Source organism: Manis pentadactyla, chromosome 11 (genome assembly GCF_030020395.1).
Source record: "Manis pentadactyla isolate mManPen7 chromosome 11, mManPen7.hap1, whole genome shotgun sequence".
Taxonomy (NCBI): domain Eukaryota; kingdom Metazoa; phylum Chordata; class Mammalia; order Pholidota; family Manidae; genus Manis; species Manis pentadactyla.
The window spans coordinates 76511063-76529721 of NC_080029.1; the positions used below are offsets into that span (position 1 = coordinate 76511063).

At 39.6% G+C, this 18659-nt stretch overlaps 1 protein-coding gene across 1 annotated transcript in view; it reads right to left on the minus strand.

Annotated features, from left to right (window-relative positions):
• LOC118913449 (T cell receptor alpha chain MC.7.G5-like) overlaps positions 1-18659 on the minus strand; it is a 582985-nt gene that overhangs the window by 401175 nt on the left and 163151 nt on the right. The gene's annotated exons all lie outside the window — the stretch shown is intronic.

Consider the following 18659-nt stretch of genomic DNA (forward strand, 5'->3'; position numbering starts at 1 on the left):
TTTTGCCTTTTGAAAGTTGACAGAGTAGCGACCCTGCTTTGCATTTGAATCACTAGAAAACTGAATAATCAGCAGAACCATCTCTTCACTGGCAGGCTGCTTGTACCAGTACAAATAATAGACATTTGAACTGGTTTCATATGTGCAGGGCAGGGTCACAGCTTCTCCTTCCTGCACTGTTATTGTAGCCTGAGCTTGGGTTACTCTGTCAGCCATGCTGGATCCTGTGAAAAGAGAAGACAGGGTTGGCTCTGAAATGTCTCAGGGGGTTCATGAGGACTACATTAGTTTTCTACAATGTGGAATACATTAGTTTGCTACACGAGGACTAAGAAAAGAATCACATAGTGTTTCGCTTCCCCACCTCTCTTCCCTCTTAGGACCACCACCAGTTCCAGTTAGAACTTGCATAGTTCCGTCCTTGTGTCCTAGGAGGAGGCTGGGGTCCCATGTCTGGACACACGTACTGAAGGCAAAGGAAGCTATGAATGTCCACAGCAGGCCAGGGCAGAGCATGATCAAAGTTCTTCCCTTGGTTGAAATTTCTTCTGTTCTCACTCCAGTCCAGACACCAACCCTTCTCTGATGCCTGAGTGTAGAGTAGCTGGGCTATTTGAAGTTTCTGTCCCAGACAGGAAATACAGTTCATAAGTCGGATGTTACACTGCTCTGCTCAGAGACTGGAACATATACCTCACCCCACGCCTTGGATTGCCTTTATGCTTTTTCTGTGGTAATATCTTTGAAAAATACCATTTGTATCTAGCAAGGTACCGGAATGAAGTTTAATTATTCTTTTGATATTGAATTCTCACTGAATGCTATTGTGATCAGAGATTATATTCTGAATGATTTAAAGCCTTTGAAATTAATTGAGACTTGCTTTAAACCAGAATATAGTGAATTTGGATAAACAAGCCATGTGCATTTGAAAAGAATATGTAGTCTCATGTTTGTGGGTCATGTGTTCTATAGATGTTGGTCATATTTCTTTTATGTTTCTACTGAAACATATTTCAATCTGTCTCTACAGTGATTAATGCCTGCCACTATGGTTGTAAATTTGTATCTTAACTTCTTAAGTCAATAAATTCCACTAGTTAAATTTTACTGAATCACTCTACTTATTTGTGTTTGATATGTTTTGTAGCTCTGCTATTGGGTTCATATAGAAATAGAATTGTTCTGTCTTCTGGTAGATTGTCTACTTAATCATTTCAAAGTGTTGCTCTGTACTGTTTTAATGTTTACTCTATCTGATATTAATGTAACTACTTAGCTTCTTTTTGTTAGGGACTCCAGCTGTCTAGTTATCCATATCAAAAGAATGAAGTTGTATCTCTGCTTACCAAATTCACTTGAAATGGATCAATGATTTCAATGTACAAACTAAAACTATAAAACTCTTAGAAGAAGACATAATTGTAAATCTTTATGACCTTGAGTTAGGGAATGCTTTTTAAAACATGACCTTAAAACACAAGCCCTTAAAAAAATAAATTAGACTTTTTCAAAATTAAAAATACTCTTGCTTCAAAAGATACTTTGAAGATAGTGAAAAAGAACCCACAGAATGGGAGAAAGCATTTGCAAATCATATCTGCTTAAGGTCAACTATCCAGCACATATAAAGAACTTCTGCAACTCAACTATAAAAAGACAAAATGACCCAAGGGAAATTTTAATTTGAATAGTGGCTTAACTAAGGTTGCTTATGGTAGTGGGGGTGAAGGTGAAGGAAACGTTCCTTTTCAGCATATGTCTTTTATACAATTTTATTTTGTACCCATGTGTCTTTATTACCTATTCAAAAATCCAAGAATAATTTGTATTAATAACATTTTCAGTACTCTTAGCTCTCCATTAGAAATATTACTTTTTTGCCTGATAAACGAGTTGGTAAGCTTTTCTTCTCTGAGTGGAACACTCTTTTTTTAAAAAAGTTATTATTTTCATTTCCTGAAGGAACACTTGGAAAAAACCGAGAAAATTCATTCTGCTGCTAATATATATACACACCTGTAAGATATGAAGGGATTGGTGGTATGTTTGGGCAACAACTCAAAACTCTTGAGTAGTGTCACTGAACGCTGGGTGTACACTGCCATGAAAATTTCTTTCCCATTTTTTCTGGGAAGCAGAAATGCATCTAAGGACAGAGACAGAACAGAGTTCAATGTTGCCATTCCCTTCTGTCACCCTGCTGAATCTTCAGCACCAAGAACAGTGTGTGGCACATAGTAGACAGTCAATATTTGTTGGAAATAGAACAGGTATAATGCAAAAAAGTTCAGCAGGAATTCCTCTGATTGCTACTTAAATTGTACCTTCCATAACCAAGCATCCACACTCTGAAGATAGACTGTGCAGAGGAGAACGGGCATAAATATTACATGAAAAATATATTTTATATGTTAAATTGATGAGTTAGGCATATGCAGACACACCTAGATTGAAATTGCTCATAGTAAATGATTATCTATGGTGAAGGAATTTTGAATGACTTTAATTTCCCCTTATTTTCTATACTTTCAAAAATGTCCAAAAGAAGGATGTGTTGATTTTACAATAATTTCTTTAAATCAAACTTGTATTTCTCTAAAGGCCACCATACTGTTATACAGAATTGTTTTAGATCCCCTTGGTCGCTGTAGGATTTGGGAAGTGTAGATTTCAATGACGGAACCTCAAATATCCAAATTGTCTTTACAATTTACACATCTGCTTGAAAAACCACTTTTCCTCCTCTAGAACATACTGGAGTTAATGCAAATTGTTGCAACTCTTCTTGAGTGATTTGCAACCAAAAGTATTATAATCACAAAACTGGATCTCTGCATTCATTTCAAGTTGGAAACAAGCACATTAATGCAAGCTGTTCTAACCCCAAACCTGGTACAGGACAAAGAATGTGGCTGGGCCCCCGCTGCAGGCTGCAGGTGCCTGGAGGGCTGAGCTGGCTGCACAGAGTACAAGGCTGGTCTCCTGGCTGGGGGCTGTGACAGGCGAGGAAATGTAAATGTTTTGATTCAAAAGCACTGTGAATCTTCCGTCCTGTTTTCCAGCCACAAGTGAACAGATCCTCACCGGCAGAGGAGGGTCTCTCCTGCTCCTTCGTGCCCCAGAGAGAGTCATTTCTCTCTGCTGACAACCAGGACTGGAGGACTCTGCACCATGTGCTTGTTTGAGCCACTCGCCACTGCTGAGACACTGAAGACGGACGGGTTCCTGGATCATTTTCAGAATTTACATTTCCTTTCTAGAGTATTTACAGGAATCCTGAGGAGAACCAGGTGAACCTCTTTTCCCTCTGCAGACTTGTGATGGACCTTTCCAGAAGCCCCTGGACCTACAGTATCAGCATCTAAGACAAGTTGTGAACAGATAAAAATATTAATGAGAAATATATTTTTTGCAACCTTCCTCAAAACGACACCTAGTGGAGAAAAGCATATGAATCAATATCTTCACAGGTAAATGCCCTGGAGGTAAAGGACTGAAAGAAGATCATCTAAGGCAAGTAAGAATGGTGGCTCATGCAGCCTAATGTGGTCTGGCAGTGGTGATCAGCCACGTCATCTCTAGAAATACAAAGGAGTACACCTGAGTCCTACAGTAGGGCTCTCCTAAACTTAAGTATCACAGCTTTTCTGAAAGTCATATTACTACATGAGATTCTAAAAACTGTTTTTCAAATTAATGGTAGTTTATATAATTAACATAAAGATACTGTGGATGTGGTAAAAGGAATCTACCTTTGAGAACAGCCCTCTCCTCTTTCAGCTCTACTCTCAGCTTTAAGCTGCCCCCGAGGTCCTGCAGCACAGAGACCATCTCCTCTCCTCAGGCTCTTGCCCCTCCCGTGACAGGAGATGCTGTTCGTCCTCCAGTGCTGGCTGGGCTCCCTGTGTGGGCAGGTGGGTCTCTCTGCTCTCTTGGTCCAGCTTTGTCTTAGCCTGCCCCTGTGCCTGGATCTCAGGTTTAGGATGGTCTCATCACTCATGCCTCTCCTCTCATGGTGGCCAAACCCTGTCAGGTTTGTTTGAGGATCTTGGGAAAGAGAATGTCCTGCCTCTCCTTCATTGGTAGCAGAATTACTAATGGTGCTAGGAAGCTCATATCAGAAGGTTTTCCTGCCCCTACCCTAAGGTAGAGGGCTTTTTCCTTGACTTTCTCTCTGCAGCAAAGGATGGAACCTGTGCCCTCAGGAGGGGGGTGATGGTAATAGAATTTGCTGTCAGCTCTTTATTCCCACCCCCAACAATTTCAGGCTTTCCTTCATGTGAGAGACTGATCTAGGCAAGGTGTGGGGATTTGTGCTTTCCTGTCATGACAGCCCACCAGCCTCTGCAGACCTACACCAATGATATGAGTCCTTCTGTCACCCACTCTGCCTCCAGTCATTTTTGTGAACATAAGTGGAAGTTTGTGAAAATGGCCATATCAATGAGTGCAAACCCGTCTTTTTGTATCTGTGTCTCTGGCAGTTCTATATTGTCATGAAAGCCCTCATTCGATCTTTTAGCTGATTTCTTTTTGTAAGGCAGCCAACACCCCTTTAGCTCTGTTCAGCTAATGTGCCAGTCCATATGCCTGTAGCTTCTTGGAAAGGCTGTTCTTCATGGGAATCCAGCCTACTTGGTTACCCTGACTTCAGGACTCTGATAGGTTGATAGGTTGTAGAAAAGTTATGATTTTGTTGTTTATCTAGTTTACATGACAGGGTGGAAGCAACACTCTTTCATGCTTTATATACCCTAGGAGGCATTGGAACTCTGTCTGTTTTCTTTTTCACCTGACATTTTGATAAGAAATTCACGATCTTTGTCAGCATTCACTGTGAAATAGAATCTACTGCAAAAGACATTATCACTGTAAATCGCAGTTCATGAGTATAAGGGCACTGCTCTACCTTCTGCTGTTGCATTTTGACTTCTGTAGGTCACTAATCCCCTTTATTAAAAAGTTTAACTGATTTATGTTTTATTTTTAAGGGTCTCATAGAGACTAGTGTCTTTATTGGGATTTTGCTGATGGAGGAACGGGTAAGCTCCTGAGGGCTTTGTTACTCATTCTGTGTCTTCAGCCAGGTTGTGGTTCATGGGAGTGAATATGAACTCAGTAAGGGAAACTCCCAAGGAACATTGCAAAGCTGGAGAATCAGATAATGGTAGTTCATTCTGGTCCAAATGGGTTCTTTTGGGGACCTTTATAAATGGGTTTGAAGCTGAAATTATGACCACTAGGGATATATCCAAGGAACATCCTTCACATTATTATTCTCCCAATGATGCCTAAACCCGCTAGAGAAACAACAGACACACAGAAACACATTGCTGCAAATTCTACCAGCAGTTTGGTAAAGTACAGTGGGAAAGGAGGGAGTGGCAGATACCTGTCCTTTTCCTCTAGCCATGAAAGTCATTCTTCTTAGATACCATCACTTACCCAAAGTTAGAAGAACAGTTATTCCTACCACTGATCTCATAGTTCAAGTGCAAGTCTTCCAGGCCTCAGAGCTCAGGATCCGCATCTGATTCTCTGTTGGGGGAGGTTCCAGGACTTAAACAGCAGCCACTAATGCAGCCCCACACCAGGCAGCTTTCAGTCTGGGATCCCAGCCACGCCCCAGCCAAACGCCCAACAGTCTCCTGGGTGGGTCTAGTCCTGCCCCAAGTCTAAATGTTAATTTAGAAAAAGCGTAAGAATGTTTTTCCCATGTCTAGTCTTAGTTCAGAAGCTTTATGCTGAAGTCATTTTTGAAGTTTAAATTTAAATAGTCTATGTCTGAGTCTGAATGAGTAAACTCATTCACAGGAGATTAACCATCCTCCATATGTGGTAGAGGACAAAACCCACCACTGATTAGCAGTTTGACGCTGTATTGAGTGGTTATGAAATGTTGAGGGAAGAAGAGAATCTGATCCATATTACCAGCCAGAGCAAGTATGTCTCAGGAAGAGTAATATATAAGTAAATTTCAAAAATTAGGAACTTCTTTATGGTTAAAAAAAAATTCATCATAAGTTAAAAAGCAAATAACACTGTGCAAGAAAATAATTGCAGCATACATGAGAAGATGACTTCATAGCTGTACATTTTGCAATGTGCTCAGTCTGATGTGGACAGGTAATATTAAAATCCCGTGGAAAAGCCCAGCTGCCTGGGACCCAGGTCTCCTACACTGGGTCTTTAGCACCTTCTGAATGGACATGTTGGATGTCTCTGGTCTTGATACAGGAACTAATGACTTGAACGGTATATCCCATCCGGTATAACTCCCATCCGACCTGGACACGCTTCTACACATTTTCTCATCTCCCTGCCCACACCTCAGGCTGGCACGCCCAGAGGACCAGGAGGGGAAGAGGGGAGGAGGAAGGCAGCGATTTGGAAAGAGAAGTGAAATGAAATGAAGCCATTTTACAAGAGAATGGAAATAAACATGGAGGAATTTCTCTGGTTATTGTTCAAAAGCGGTGATTATTAATGAAATGGGATATAATAAGATTAAAAGTACCCTTCTCTGCTACAGTAAATAGCCTCATTACTCCACTATAGGAACAAAAACTATTAATCACCCCTCTCTTTTCTTCCGTGAGAGGTCAGTTCCTTGCTCTGCATCTGGGAAGGACGTCCTCCTATCCCTGAAGCTGTGCCCACACTCAGTGTGAGACGGTGAAGTACCGGGTCACGGAGGGGGTGAAACCAAATTCTTTGCACAACTCAGTGATCGCCTCTCCCTCGCCTGGAGGGAGCGTCGGTGTGTAGCTGTAACAGCCCCCTCTTGTGGCTGTGCATGTGAACCCCTTCCTCAGAACCGGGAACCCAGTCAGTCAGCAATCTTTCAAAGTTTATGCTTCAGGGTTAAAGATAAATACCTCGTATGTGCTGCCTCCCTCTAGAGCAGGGCTCCGTGAGGAGCTGCCAGCACAGTACTCTCGGTTTAAGGACTGAATTGTTTTCAGACACTTGGGGATTTTACAACAATTTCTGTCATGTTTTTCTCACAAAAATAGTTCTAAAATACCCCTCAATCAGTTAATTCCTTCTATTCTCCTTAGTATCTTGTACATCCCAGGTCTGAAGGCAGTTCCCAAAGCCCACATCATTCATTGTTTACCATAGAATTTGGCACAGACTAAGCACTTAATAATAATTGGTTGGGTGAATGTATTAATTAATATTTACTGGGGGATACATGGAATGACTCTCAGAATTATCCCAAGTAAACTCTTCTAATTTTCTGGAAGACAAATTGAACAAAAGTATTAAGCAGTAAAGATCAATGCCAAGATTAGAGCTGTAGGCAAATTTCAAATAGATCAGCAACTCTCCTCATCCTCTGAAAAGAGAAGAATTTACAAATCTAAGATAGGGAAAGACTGGTTGGCATGGTAGTGTGTGGCCATAATTAATTTAATAAATATTCATTGTGCACCTATTGTGTACCTGATTATAAAGTAACTATAGTAATTCAAGGCTTATGTAAATAAATAAATGAAATAAATACTGGAATTGCTAAAAGAAATATGACAGTAAGATGCCATCCAGGTATATAATGTGAAAGGCAGACTAACATTACAACTTTGTATCTACTGTTCACTATTGCAGTATTCAGATGACTAGAGAATCCAACCAAATCCAGAGAACAATAAATATCGTGCTGCTTCTCATTTTTTAATTGTTTCTATGTAACAGCTTTGTTGAGATATAATTCACATAGCACACAATGAATATACTTATAGCATACAATTCAATGGTTTTTAATATATTCACAGAGTTGTACACCCATCACCACAACCAATTTTAGAACCTTTCATAATCCCCAAAGGAACCTGTACCCATTAGCCATTTCCCCCAAAAGAAACCCTTTCTGGGAAACCCTTAATCTTGTCTCTGTCTTGGTCCCTTTGAGCTGCTATAACAAAGTAGCATGACTGGGTGGCTTACAAACAACAGAAATTGACTTCTCACGGTTCTGGAAGCTGGCAAGTCCAAGATCAATGCACCGGCAGATTTGGTACCTAGTGTGCACCTGTTTTCTGATTCATAGATGAGACCTCCCTGCTGTGTCCTCACAGGATGGAAGGGGCAAGGGACCTTTCTGGAGCCTCTTTTATAGAGCACTAATCCCAGGGCTCCACCTCTTAATATGATTACTTTTGAGGGTGAGGATTCAATTTAGGAATTTAGGGGAAACAAACGTTTAGACCATAGTGGTGTCTATAGATTTTCTCATCTTGGACACTTCATATAAGTGGAATTACACAGTGTACAGCCTCTTGGAACTGACTTTTTTTCTTTAGCATAATGTTTTCAAGGTTCATCGATGTTGCCCCATGTATCTGTGCTGATCTTTTTATTTCTCAATAATATCCCATTTATGGATATATACATTTCATTTTTCAATTCATCAGTTGAAGGACATTTGGTTTCTTTCCGCTTTTTGGCTATGAACATTCATGAACAGTGTTTTCATTTCTCTTGGGTATATACCAGGATCGGGATTGCTGGATTATTTGTTGCCTCTATGTTTAATGGTTTGAAGAGCTTCCAGATAATTTTCCAAAGAGGCTGCACCATTTTACACACTCATAAAAATGTGAGAAGGTTCCATTTCTTTATATTGTCATCATACATGTTATGTTTAGTCTTTTTGATTAAGCCGTCTTAGTGGCTGTGAAGCAGTATTTTCCTGTGTTTTGGACAGTATTTCCTCAACAGCTTACAGTGGTGAGCATCTTTTCATGTGCTTATTGGCCATTAGCATATCTTCTTTGGAGAAATATCTATTAAATATTTGACCCATTTTAAACTGAATTTATTGTTGAGTTGTGAGAGTTCCAGACATAAGTCCCTTGTTTGACATATGATTTGCAAAGACTTTTTTTCCATTTTGCTGGTTGGCTGTTCATTTTCTTGAGCATATTCTTTGAAGCACAGAAGTTTTACTTTTGATGAAGCCCAGTTTATCTGTTTTACTCTGTCACTTGTACGTTTGGTGTCATATCTAAGAAGCCTTTGCCTAATTCAAGGTCACAGAGATTTATTGCCATGCTTCTCCTAAGAGATTTATACTTTCAGATCTTCTAATTGTCTTTGACACAGCTGGAGGTAGTTTTGTGAATATGGTATAAAGAAAGAGTGCAGCTTCACTCTTATATGTCGACCTCCAGTTGTTCCTGCACCTGTGTTCAAAACACTTTCATTTCGACATTGAATTGTCTTGGCACCCTTGTCAAAAATCCATTGACCATAAATGTACACATTTATTTTGGACATTTAATTCTTTTCCATTGATCTATATGTCTATCCTTACTGAATCTTGTTGTATGAATATCTTCAAATCGAGAAGTTAGTGATGACAGTTCTTCTAAGAATTATTATCAATTTGCAACCTTGGTTATACCTGTGAGGGTTTCAGTGAATCACTCTTTCCGTTACTTGATACTGTCATTTTTTTAAAGTTTAGGCTTTCTGGTTGATGTGCAGCAATACATAACTGTTTTTATTGTTTCATTTGTTTTCAAATCAATATTATTAAGGCATACATTACAAGCAGCAAAATGAATCCATTTTAAACGTATTGAAATTCAGGGAGTTTTGAAATATTTATAGCCTTGTGGAACTATTATGTAAATCAAGGTATAGAACAATTCTTTCACCACAAAACATTCCTCTGTGCCCTCATTAATCTTCCCCAAGTCCAGAACCCAGACAACCACTGTTCTGCTTTGTCAATATACATTAAATTTGTCTAATCTAGAGTTTCAAACAAATGGAAACAGTGTGAACTCATGTCTTCTGGCTTCTTTTTCTCAGTATGTTTTCAGAATGCACCCATGTTATCATGTATATGTGTCTCATTCTTATTACTGACTAGCATTCAGTTCACTAATTGACAGACATTTGGGTTGTTGCCAGTTCTGGGCTGTCATGAAGAAAGTTGCTATAAATATGTGAATGCTTGGGAGCCAACATGGCGGCGTGAGTAGGACAGTGGGAATCTCCTCCCAAAAACATATATACTTTTGAAAATACAACAAACACAACTAGCCCTAAAAGAGAGACCAAAAGACGCAGGACAGTGGCCAGACTGCAGCTACACCAGCGAGAACCCAGCGACTGGTGAAAGGGGGTAAGATACAAGCCCCGGCCCTGCGGGACCCGAGCGCCCCTCCCCCCAGCTCCCGGCGGGAGAACAATAGGCAGAGCGGGAGGGAGACGGAGCCCAGGACTGCCGAACACCCAGCCCCAGCCATCCGGGCCAGAGCGCAGACACAGTATATGCCCAGGGGGCCCTGGATACTGGGAGAACAGGGGGTAAGACCTCAGAGCGGGTGCTGAAGCTGATGCCCCTGTGACAAAGAAAAGCGGGGGCTTTTTGAAAGTCTTAAAGGGACAGGGACTTAACAGCTTGACGGAAACAACCCAGGTCACAGTACAGCAGCTGGAAATTACAGGGAAAACCGGGTGCACTAACCCCCTGGGCAACAGCTCTGAGACCCCTCATGGAGGCAAACAGTCAAGCAGCCCCCGCATCCGTTACCCCACCGGGCGCTGCGAAAGCAGAGAAGCAGCCTGAGACAAATTCCGCCCACAGAAAGGGAAATTTCTCCCTTCCGGCCGGGCAAGACACAAAGACCCAGTCTACACGCAATTACCCAACACAAGCCACTAGGGGTCGCAGTTGCCCCAGTAAAGAAAGGCCAGTAGTAAGTGAAAATTTTGGCCCTCCCAGCTGACAGTCAATAGCACCTGTCAACATGAAAAGGCAAAAAAATATGATTCAGACAAGACTAACCCAGACAGCTTCGGCATCTGCTACATCTTCCCCTGAGAAGGAATCTGGGGAGATAGATTTAGCCAGTCTACCTGAAAAAGAATTCAAAACAAAAGTCTTAACCATGCTGATGGACTTGCAGAGAAATATGCAAGAACTAAGGAAGGAGAATTCAGAAATAAAACAAGCTCTGGAAGGACTTCAAAACAGAATGGACGAGATGCAAGAGACCATTAATGGACTAGAAAACAGAGAACAGGAACGCAGAGAAGCTGATGCAGAGAGAGATAAAAGGATCTCCAGGAATGAAAGAATTTTAAGAGAGCTGAGTGATCAATATAAAAGAAATAATATAAGAATCATAGGCATTCCAGAAGAAGTAGAGAGAGAAAAGGGGATAGAAAATGTCTTTGAAGAAATAATTGCTGAAAATTTCCCCAAACTAAGGGAAGAAATGGCCTCTCAGACCACAGAGGTACACAGAACTCCCATGACAAGGGATCCAAGGAGGGCAACACCGAGACACATAATAATTAAAATGGCAAAGATCAAAGACAAGGACAAAGTATTACAAGCAGCCAGAGAGAAAAAAAAGGTTACCTACAAAGGAAAACCCATCAGGCTATCATCAGACTTCTCAACAGAAACCCTACAGGCCAGAAGAGAATGGCATGATATACTTAATGCAATGAAACAGAAGGGCCTCGAACCAAGACTACTGTATCCAGCACGAATATCATTTAAATATGAAGGAGGGATTAAACAATTCCCAGACAAGCAAAAGTTGAGGGAATTTGCCTCCCACAAACCACCTCTACAGGGCATCCTACAGGGACTGCTCTAGATGGGAGCACTCCTAAAAAGAGCACACAACAAAACACCCAACATATGAAGAAGGGAGGAGGAGGAATAAGAAGGGAGAGAAATAAAGAATCATCAGATTGTGTTTATAATAGCTCAACAAGCGAGTTAAGTTAGACAGTAAGACAGTAAAGAAGCTAACCCTAAACCTTTGGTAACCACAAACTTAAAGCCTGCAATGGCAATAAATTCATACCTTTCAATAATCACCCTAAATGTAAATGGACTGAATGCACCAATCAAAAGACACAGAGTAATAGAATGGATAAAAAAGCAAGATCCATCCATATGCTGCTTACAAGAGACTCACCTCAAACCCAAAGACGCGCACAGACTTAAAGTCAAGGGATGGAAAAAGATATTTCAAGCAAACAACAGAGAGAAGAAAGCAGGTGTTGCAATTCTGGTATCAGACAAAACAGACTTCAAAATAAAGAAAGTAACAAAAGACAAAGAAGGACATTACATAATGATAAAGGGCTCAGTCCATCAAGAGGATATAACCATTATAAATATATATGCACCCAATACAGGAACACCAACATAACTGAAACAAATATTAACAGAACTAAAGGAGGAAATAGAATGCAATGCATTCATTCTAGGAGACTTCAACACACCACTCACTCCAAAGGACAGATCCACCAGACAGAAAATAAGTAAGGACACAGAGGCACTGAACAACACACTAGAACAGATGGACCTAATAGACATCTACAGAACTCTACATCCAAAAGCAACAGGATACACGTTCTTCTCAAGTGCACATGGAACATTCTCCAGAATAGACCACATACTAGGACACAAAAAGAGCCTCAGTAAATTCCAAAAGATTGAAATCCTACCAACCAACTTTTCAGACCACAAAGGCATTAAACTAGAAATAAACTGTTCAAAGAAAGCAAAAAGGCTCACAAACACATGGAGGCTAAACAACACGCTCCTAAATAATCAATAGATCAATGACCAAATCAAAATGGAGATCCAGCAATATATGGAAACAAATGACAACAACAACACTAAGCCCCAACTTCTGTGGGACGCAGCAAAAGCAGTCTTAAGAGGAAAGTATATAGCACTCCAAGCATATTTAAAAAAGGAAGAGCAATCCCAAATGAACGGTCTAATGTCACAACTATCAAAATTGGAAAAAGAAGAACAAATGAGGCCTAAGGTCAGCAGAAGGAGGGACATAATAAAGATCAGAGAAGAAATAAATAAAATTGAGAAGAATAAAACAATAGCAAAAATCAATGAAACCAAGAGCTGGTTCTTCGAGAAAATAAACAAAATAGATAAGCCTCTAGCCAGACTTATTAAGAGGAAAAGAGAGTCAACACAAATCAACAGTATCAGAAATGAGAAAGGAAAAATCACAACAGATCCCGCAGAAATACAAAGAATTATTAGAGACTACTATGAAAACCTATATGCTAACAAGCTGGGAAACCTAGGAGAAATGGACAACTTCCTAGAAAAATACAACCTTCCAAGACTGACCCAAAAAGAAACAGAAAATCTAAACAGACCAATTACCAGCAACGAAATTGAAGCGGTAATCAAAAAACTACCAAAGAACAAAACCCCCGGGCCAGATGGATTTACCTCGGAATTTTATCAGACATACAGGGAAGACATAATACCCATTCTCCTTAAAGTTTTCCAAGAAATAGAAGAGGAGGGGATACTCCCAAACTCATTCTATGAAGCTAACATCACCCTAATACCAAAACCAGGCAAAGACACCACCAAAAAAGAAAACTATAGACCAATATCCCTGATGAACGTAGACGCAAAAATACTCAACAAAATTTTAGCAAACCGAATTCAAAAATACATCAAAACCATCGTACACCATGACCAAGTGGGATTCATCCCAGGGATGCAAGGATGGCACAACATTCGAAAGTCCATCAATATCATCCACCACATCAACAAAAAGAAAGACAAAAACCACATGATCATCTCCATAGATGCTGAAAAAGCATTTGACAAAGTTCAACATCCATTCATGATAAAAACTCTCAGCAAAATGGGAATAGAGGGCAAGTACCTCAACATAATAAAGGTCATCTATGAAAAACCCACAGCCAACATTATATTGAATAGCGAGAAGCTGAAAGCATTTCCGCTGAGATCGGGAACTAGACAGGGATGCCCACTCTCCCCACTGTTATTTAACATTGTACTAGAGGTCCTAGCCACGGCAATCAGACAAAACAAAAAAATACAAGGAATCCAGATTGGCAAAGAAGAAGTCAAACTGTCACTATTTGCAGATGACATGATACTGTACATAAAAAACCCTAAAGACTCCACCCCAGAACTACTAGAACTGATATCGGAATACAGCAAAGTTGCAGGATACAAAATCAACACACAGAAATCTGTGGCTTTCCTATATACCAACAATGAACCAACAGAAAGAGAAATCAGGAAAACAACTCCATTCACAATTGCATCAAAAAAAATAAAATACTTAGGAATAAACCTAACCAAAGAAGTGAAAGACTTATATTCTGAAAACTACAAGTCACTCTTAAAAGAAATTAAAGGGGACACTAACAGATGGAAACGCATCCCATGCTCATGGCTAGGAAGAATTAATATCGTCAAAATGGCCATCCTGCCCAAAGCAATATACAGATTTGATGCAATCCCTATGAAACTACCAGCAACATTCTTCAATGAACTGGATCAAATAATTCAAAAATTCATATGGAATCACCAAAGACCCCGAATAGCCAAAGCAATCCTGAGAAAGAAGAATAAAGTAGGGGGGATCTCACTCCCCAACTTCAAGCTCTATTATAAAGCCATAGTAATCAAGACAATTTGGTACTGGCACAAGAACAGAGCCACAGACCAATGGAACAGACTAGAGAATCCAGACATTAACTCAGACATATATGGTGAATTAATATTTGATAAAGGAGCCATGGACATACAATGGCGAAATGACAGTCTCTTCAACAGATGGTGCTGGCAAAACTGGACAGCTACATGTAGGAGAATGAAACTGGACCATCGTCTAACCCCATATACAAAAGTAAACTCAAAATGGATCAAAGACCTGAATGTAAGTCATGAAACCATTAAACTCTTGGAAGAAAACATAGGCACAAACCTCTTAGACATAAACATGAGTGACCTCTTCTTGAACATATCTCCCCGGGCAAGGAAAACAACAGCAAAAATGAACAAGTGGGACTATATTAAGCTGAAAAGCTTCTGTACAGCAAAAGACACCATCAATAGAACAAAAAGAAACCCTACAGTATGGGAGAATATCTTTGAAAATGACACATCCGATAAAGGCTTGACGTCCAGAATATATAAAGAGCTCACACGCCTCAACAAACAAAAAACAAATAACCCAATTAAAAAATGGGCAAAGGAACTGAACAGACGGTTCTCCAAAAAAGAAATACAGATGGCCAACAGACACATGAAAAGATGCTCCACATCGCTAATTATCAGAGAAATGCAAATTAAAACTACAATGAGGTATCACCTCACACCAGTAAGGATGGCTGCCATCCAAAAGACAAACAACAACAAATGTTGGCGAGGCTGTGGAGAAAGGGGAACCCTCCTACACTGCTGGTGGGAATGTAAACTTGTTCAACCATTGTGGAAAGCAGTATGGAGGTTCCTCAAAATGCTCAAAACAGACTTACCATTTGACCCAGGAATTGCACTCCTAGGAATTTACCCTAAGAATGCAGCAATCAAGTATGAGAAAGATCAGTGCACCCCTATGTTTATTGCAGCACTATTTACAAAAGCCAAGAATTGGAAGCAACCTAAATGTCCATCGATAGATGAATGGATAAAGAAGATGTGGTACATATACACAATGGAATACTACTCAGCCATAAGAAAAGGGCAAATCCAACCATTTGCAGCAACATGGATGGAGCTGGAGGGTATTTTGCTCAGTGAAACAAGCCAAGCAGAGAAAGAGAAATACCAAATGATTTCACTCATCTGTGGAATATAAGAACAAAGGAAAAACTGAAGGAACAAAACAGCAGCAGAATCACAGAACTCAAGAATGGACTAACAGGTACCAAAGGGAAAGGGACTGGGGAGGATGGGTGGGTAGGGAGGGATAAGGGGGGGAGAAGTAGGGGGGTATTAAGATTAGCATCCATAGCGGGGTGGGAGAAAGGGGAGGGCTGTACAACACAGAGAAGACAAGTAGTGATTCTACAACAGGTTGCTACGCTGATGGACAGTGACTGTAAAGGAGTATATAGGGGGGACCTGGTATAGGGGAGAGCCTAGTAAACAAAGTATTCGTAAGTATTCGTCATGTAAGTGTAGATTAATGATTAAAAAAAAAAAATGCAGTTCCTATGTGGTGACTGGAGACTGACGAAAATTAGGCTTGGGGTGGATTAATGATTGTGCATTGAGCATTGACTGCCCTATACAGAATTTTATTGTTGTTAACAACCATTTGATCAATAAATATGAGAGATGCCCTAACAACAACAACCAAGAAAAAGTACACACTTCCAATTGTAAAATAAATAAGCAACCGGGATGTAATGTATAGCATAAGGAATATAGTCAAAATATTGTAACAACTTGGTATGGTGATAGCTGGTACTTAGAATTATCATGTATATAAATGTTGAATCACTGTGTTGTACACCTGAAACTAATGTAATGTAATACTGTGTGTCAACTACCCTTCAATAAAAAATAATTATCTAAAAAAAAAAAAATATATGTGAATGCAAATATTTCTTTAGTCATTTATATTTCTTTTGGATAAAATCCCACGAGTGCAATTGTTGGGTCATATGGCATTTGTATGTTTAACCTTTAAAAAATACTAAAACATTTTCCAATGTGCTGGCATAATTGTACATTTTTAGAAGCAACATAATAAACTCCATGTCCTTGCAAAAACTATGGCCTTGCAGTGTTTCTCAAATGCACTCGGCCTTCTTAGTTCAGGAATTCTAGTGTCTCAACTAACTTATCTTGGGAACTGAATAAGGATGCTATGAATCCACACTATAGCAACTCAAGTTACATTCCACCGCCGCCCCCCTCCACCCACAAATCCAGAAGATAAAAGCAGGACCATAGTGGGCTGCCTCACTTTCATTTGCAGGTACTGCATGATTCATTAGCTCTCTCCAGAGATCTCTGAAGGTTAAAGCACTCTGATTAATACTCTTTCTCCTTTTTTATTGTGGTAATATCACATACCTTGTCTCCATCTATTAATCACCACTACCACCCCAAAATCCTGCTATGCCAACAGAAGTCAGAAAAGCAGCTTACATGGCAAGATCCTCCTTTTGTGTCCACTCCTGTCCCCATCATCTTCATCCTACAGAAACTGCTTCCAACACCATTTTAAAGATTCCAGTGACCTACTCAACAGTAAGTTTCTTGATGCCATGGTGAAGGGAGTATCCTCTGGGATTCCCAAGGAGTGGTTATAAGCATACGATCAGATGACACCGACAAGTTCAATATCAACACTCCCACTTCCCTGAATTTCCCAATTTCTTCCTCTATAAGATAGCAGGAAACATCTGCATTCCAACCTCATTAGCCATAGGCCAATGGAGCTTTTACTATCCCTAGGTCCAGAGAGTATTTGGGAAGTAGGGCATATTGTAGATATGGTAAAGGAGATGATCATGTACAGAGAACCAACCTGAAAGATGCTGCAGTCTTTGGAGAAGTGACATGACCTACTCAAAGAGATCCTTCAGGAAGAGCACAGGCATAAGTACTCTGACCTCTTTCGGATATTTACAGTGGGCTCCACATTGGCAAAAATGCACTAAAATCTGGAAGGAAAAGGAGCCATATTTGTATTGTCCATTCAGAGAAGTCTCCTGAAGCAGAAAGCAGAGAGAACAAAGACGGAGAGAGGATATGAGAGGTAACTGAAATGCTTTCAGCTGATGGTCTTTGTCTAGCTGTCTATTCTTTTGCTCATACCACAGTTTTAATTTCAGAGGCCTAATAGTGGGAAGAAAAAGTCCTCCTCCTTGCTCTTCTTCTTTCTGACTATCTTGAATATTCTTGACTTTTTTCCCACATATATTCCAGAATTGGTTTATTGTGTGTATACCCACACAAATACTATTGAGAGCAATGGGGATTTTATTGAATTTATTTGCCTTATGTGAGAGACTTGACATTTCTGCATTATGCATCTATCTTCTAACTCATGAGTATGGTGTAGTCTCCCATTATTGATAGCTTAAATTTCTTTTATTTATGTTTTACAGCTTTCTGTCCTGGGGTCTTGTAAATATTTTCAAAACATTTATTCCTAAGTATTTTGCATTCTTATGCTATTTTAAGATTATTTTTAAAAATTCATTTCTAATTTCTAGTTGCTTGTATATAAAATACATAATTTTAAATATTACATAGCTGAACTGTTTTAGTAATATATGTAATATAATAAATAGATTACTTTGGATTGTCTATTAACATAATCATATCTGTGATTAATGTTATTTATATTTCTGGATTTCTATTTATAAAGCTTTTGTTTTTTTCTCTTTCTTATTATGCAGGCTAGGACTTCCAGTACACTGTTTAATAGAAATAATATTATTTGGCTTTGAAAGGAAGCATTCAGCATTTCACCATTAAATTTGGTATTTGCTTTAGTTTATAGAATATACCCTTTACCAGAATGGGGAAGTTTTTATTTTATTCTTAAATTGCTGGGAATTTATTTTTTTATTATGAGTGAATGTTGTGTACATCAAATACTTTTGTGTAACTATACAAATAAAGTATGTCGTCCACACATAATACACAATTATGGAACACATACAGGACTATGATATCCAGATGTACTGCAAAAGACAATGAAGAGCAACACATAATGTTGGTCTGAACCAAGTCTGAGATCCCAGGAGGCACTGGTTAAGTCCCTGCTGTTGTCCAGTTTGATAAGACTTTGCTTTATACAAGGAGCTCTCTTGCTCATTGTTCTTCAGTTTCTCTGACTCAGCCC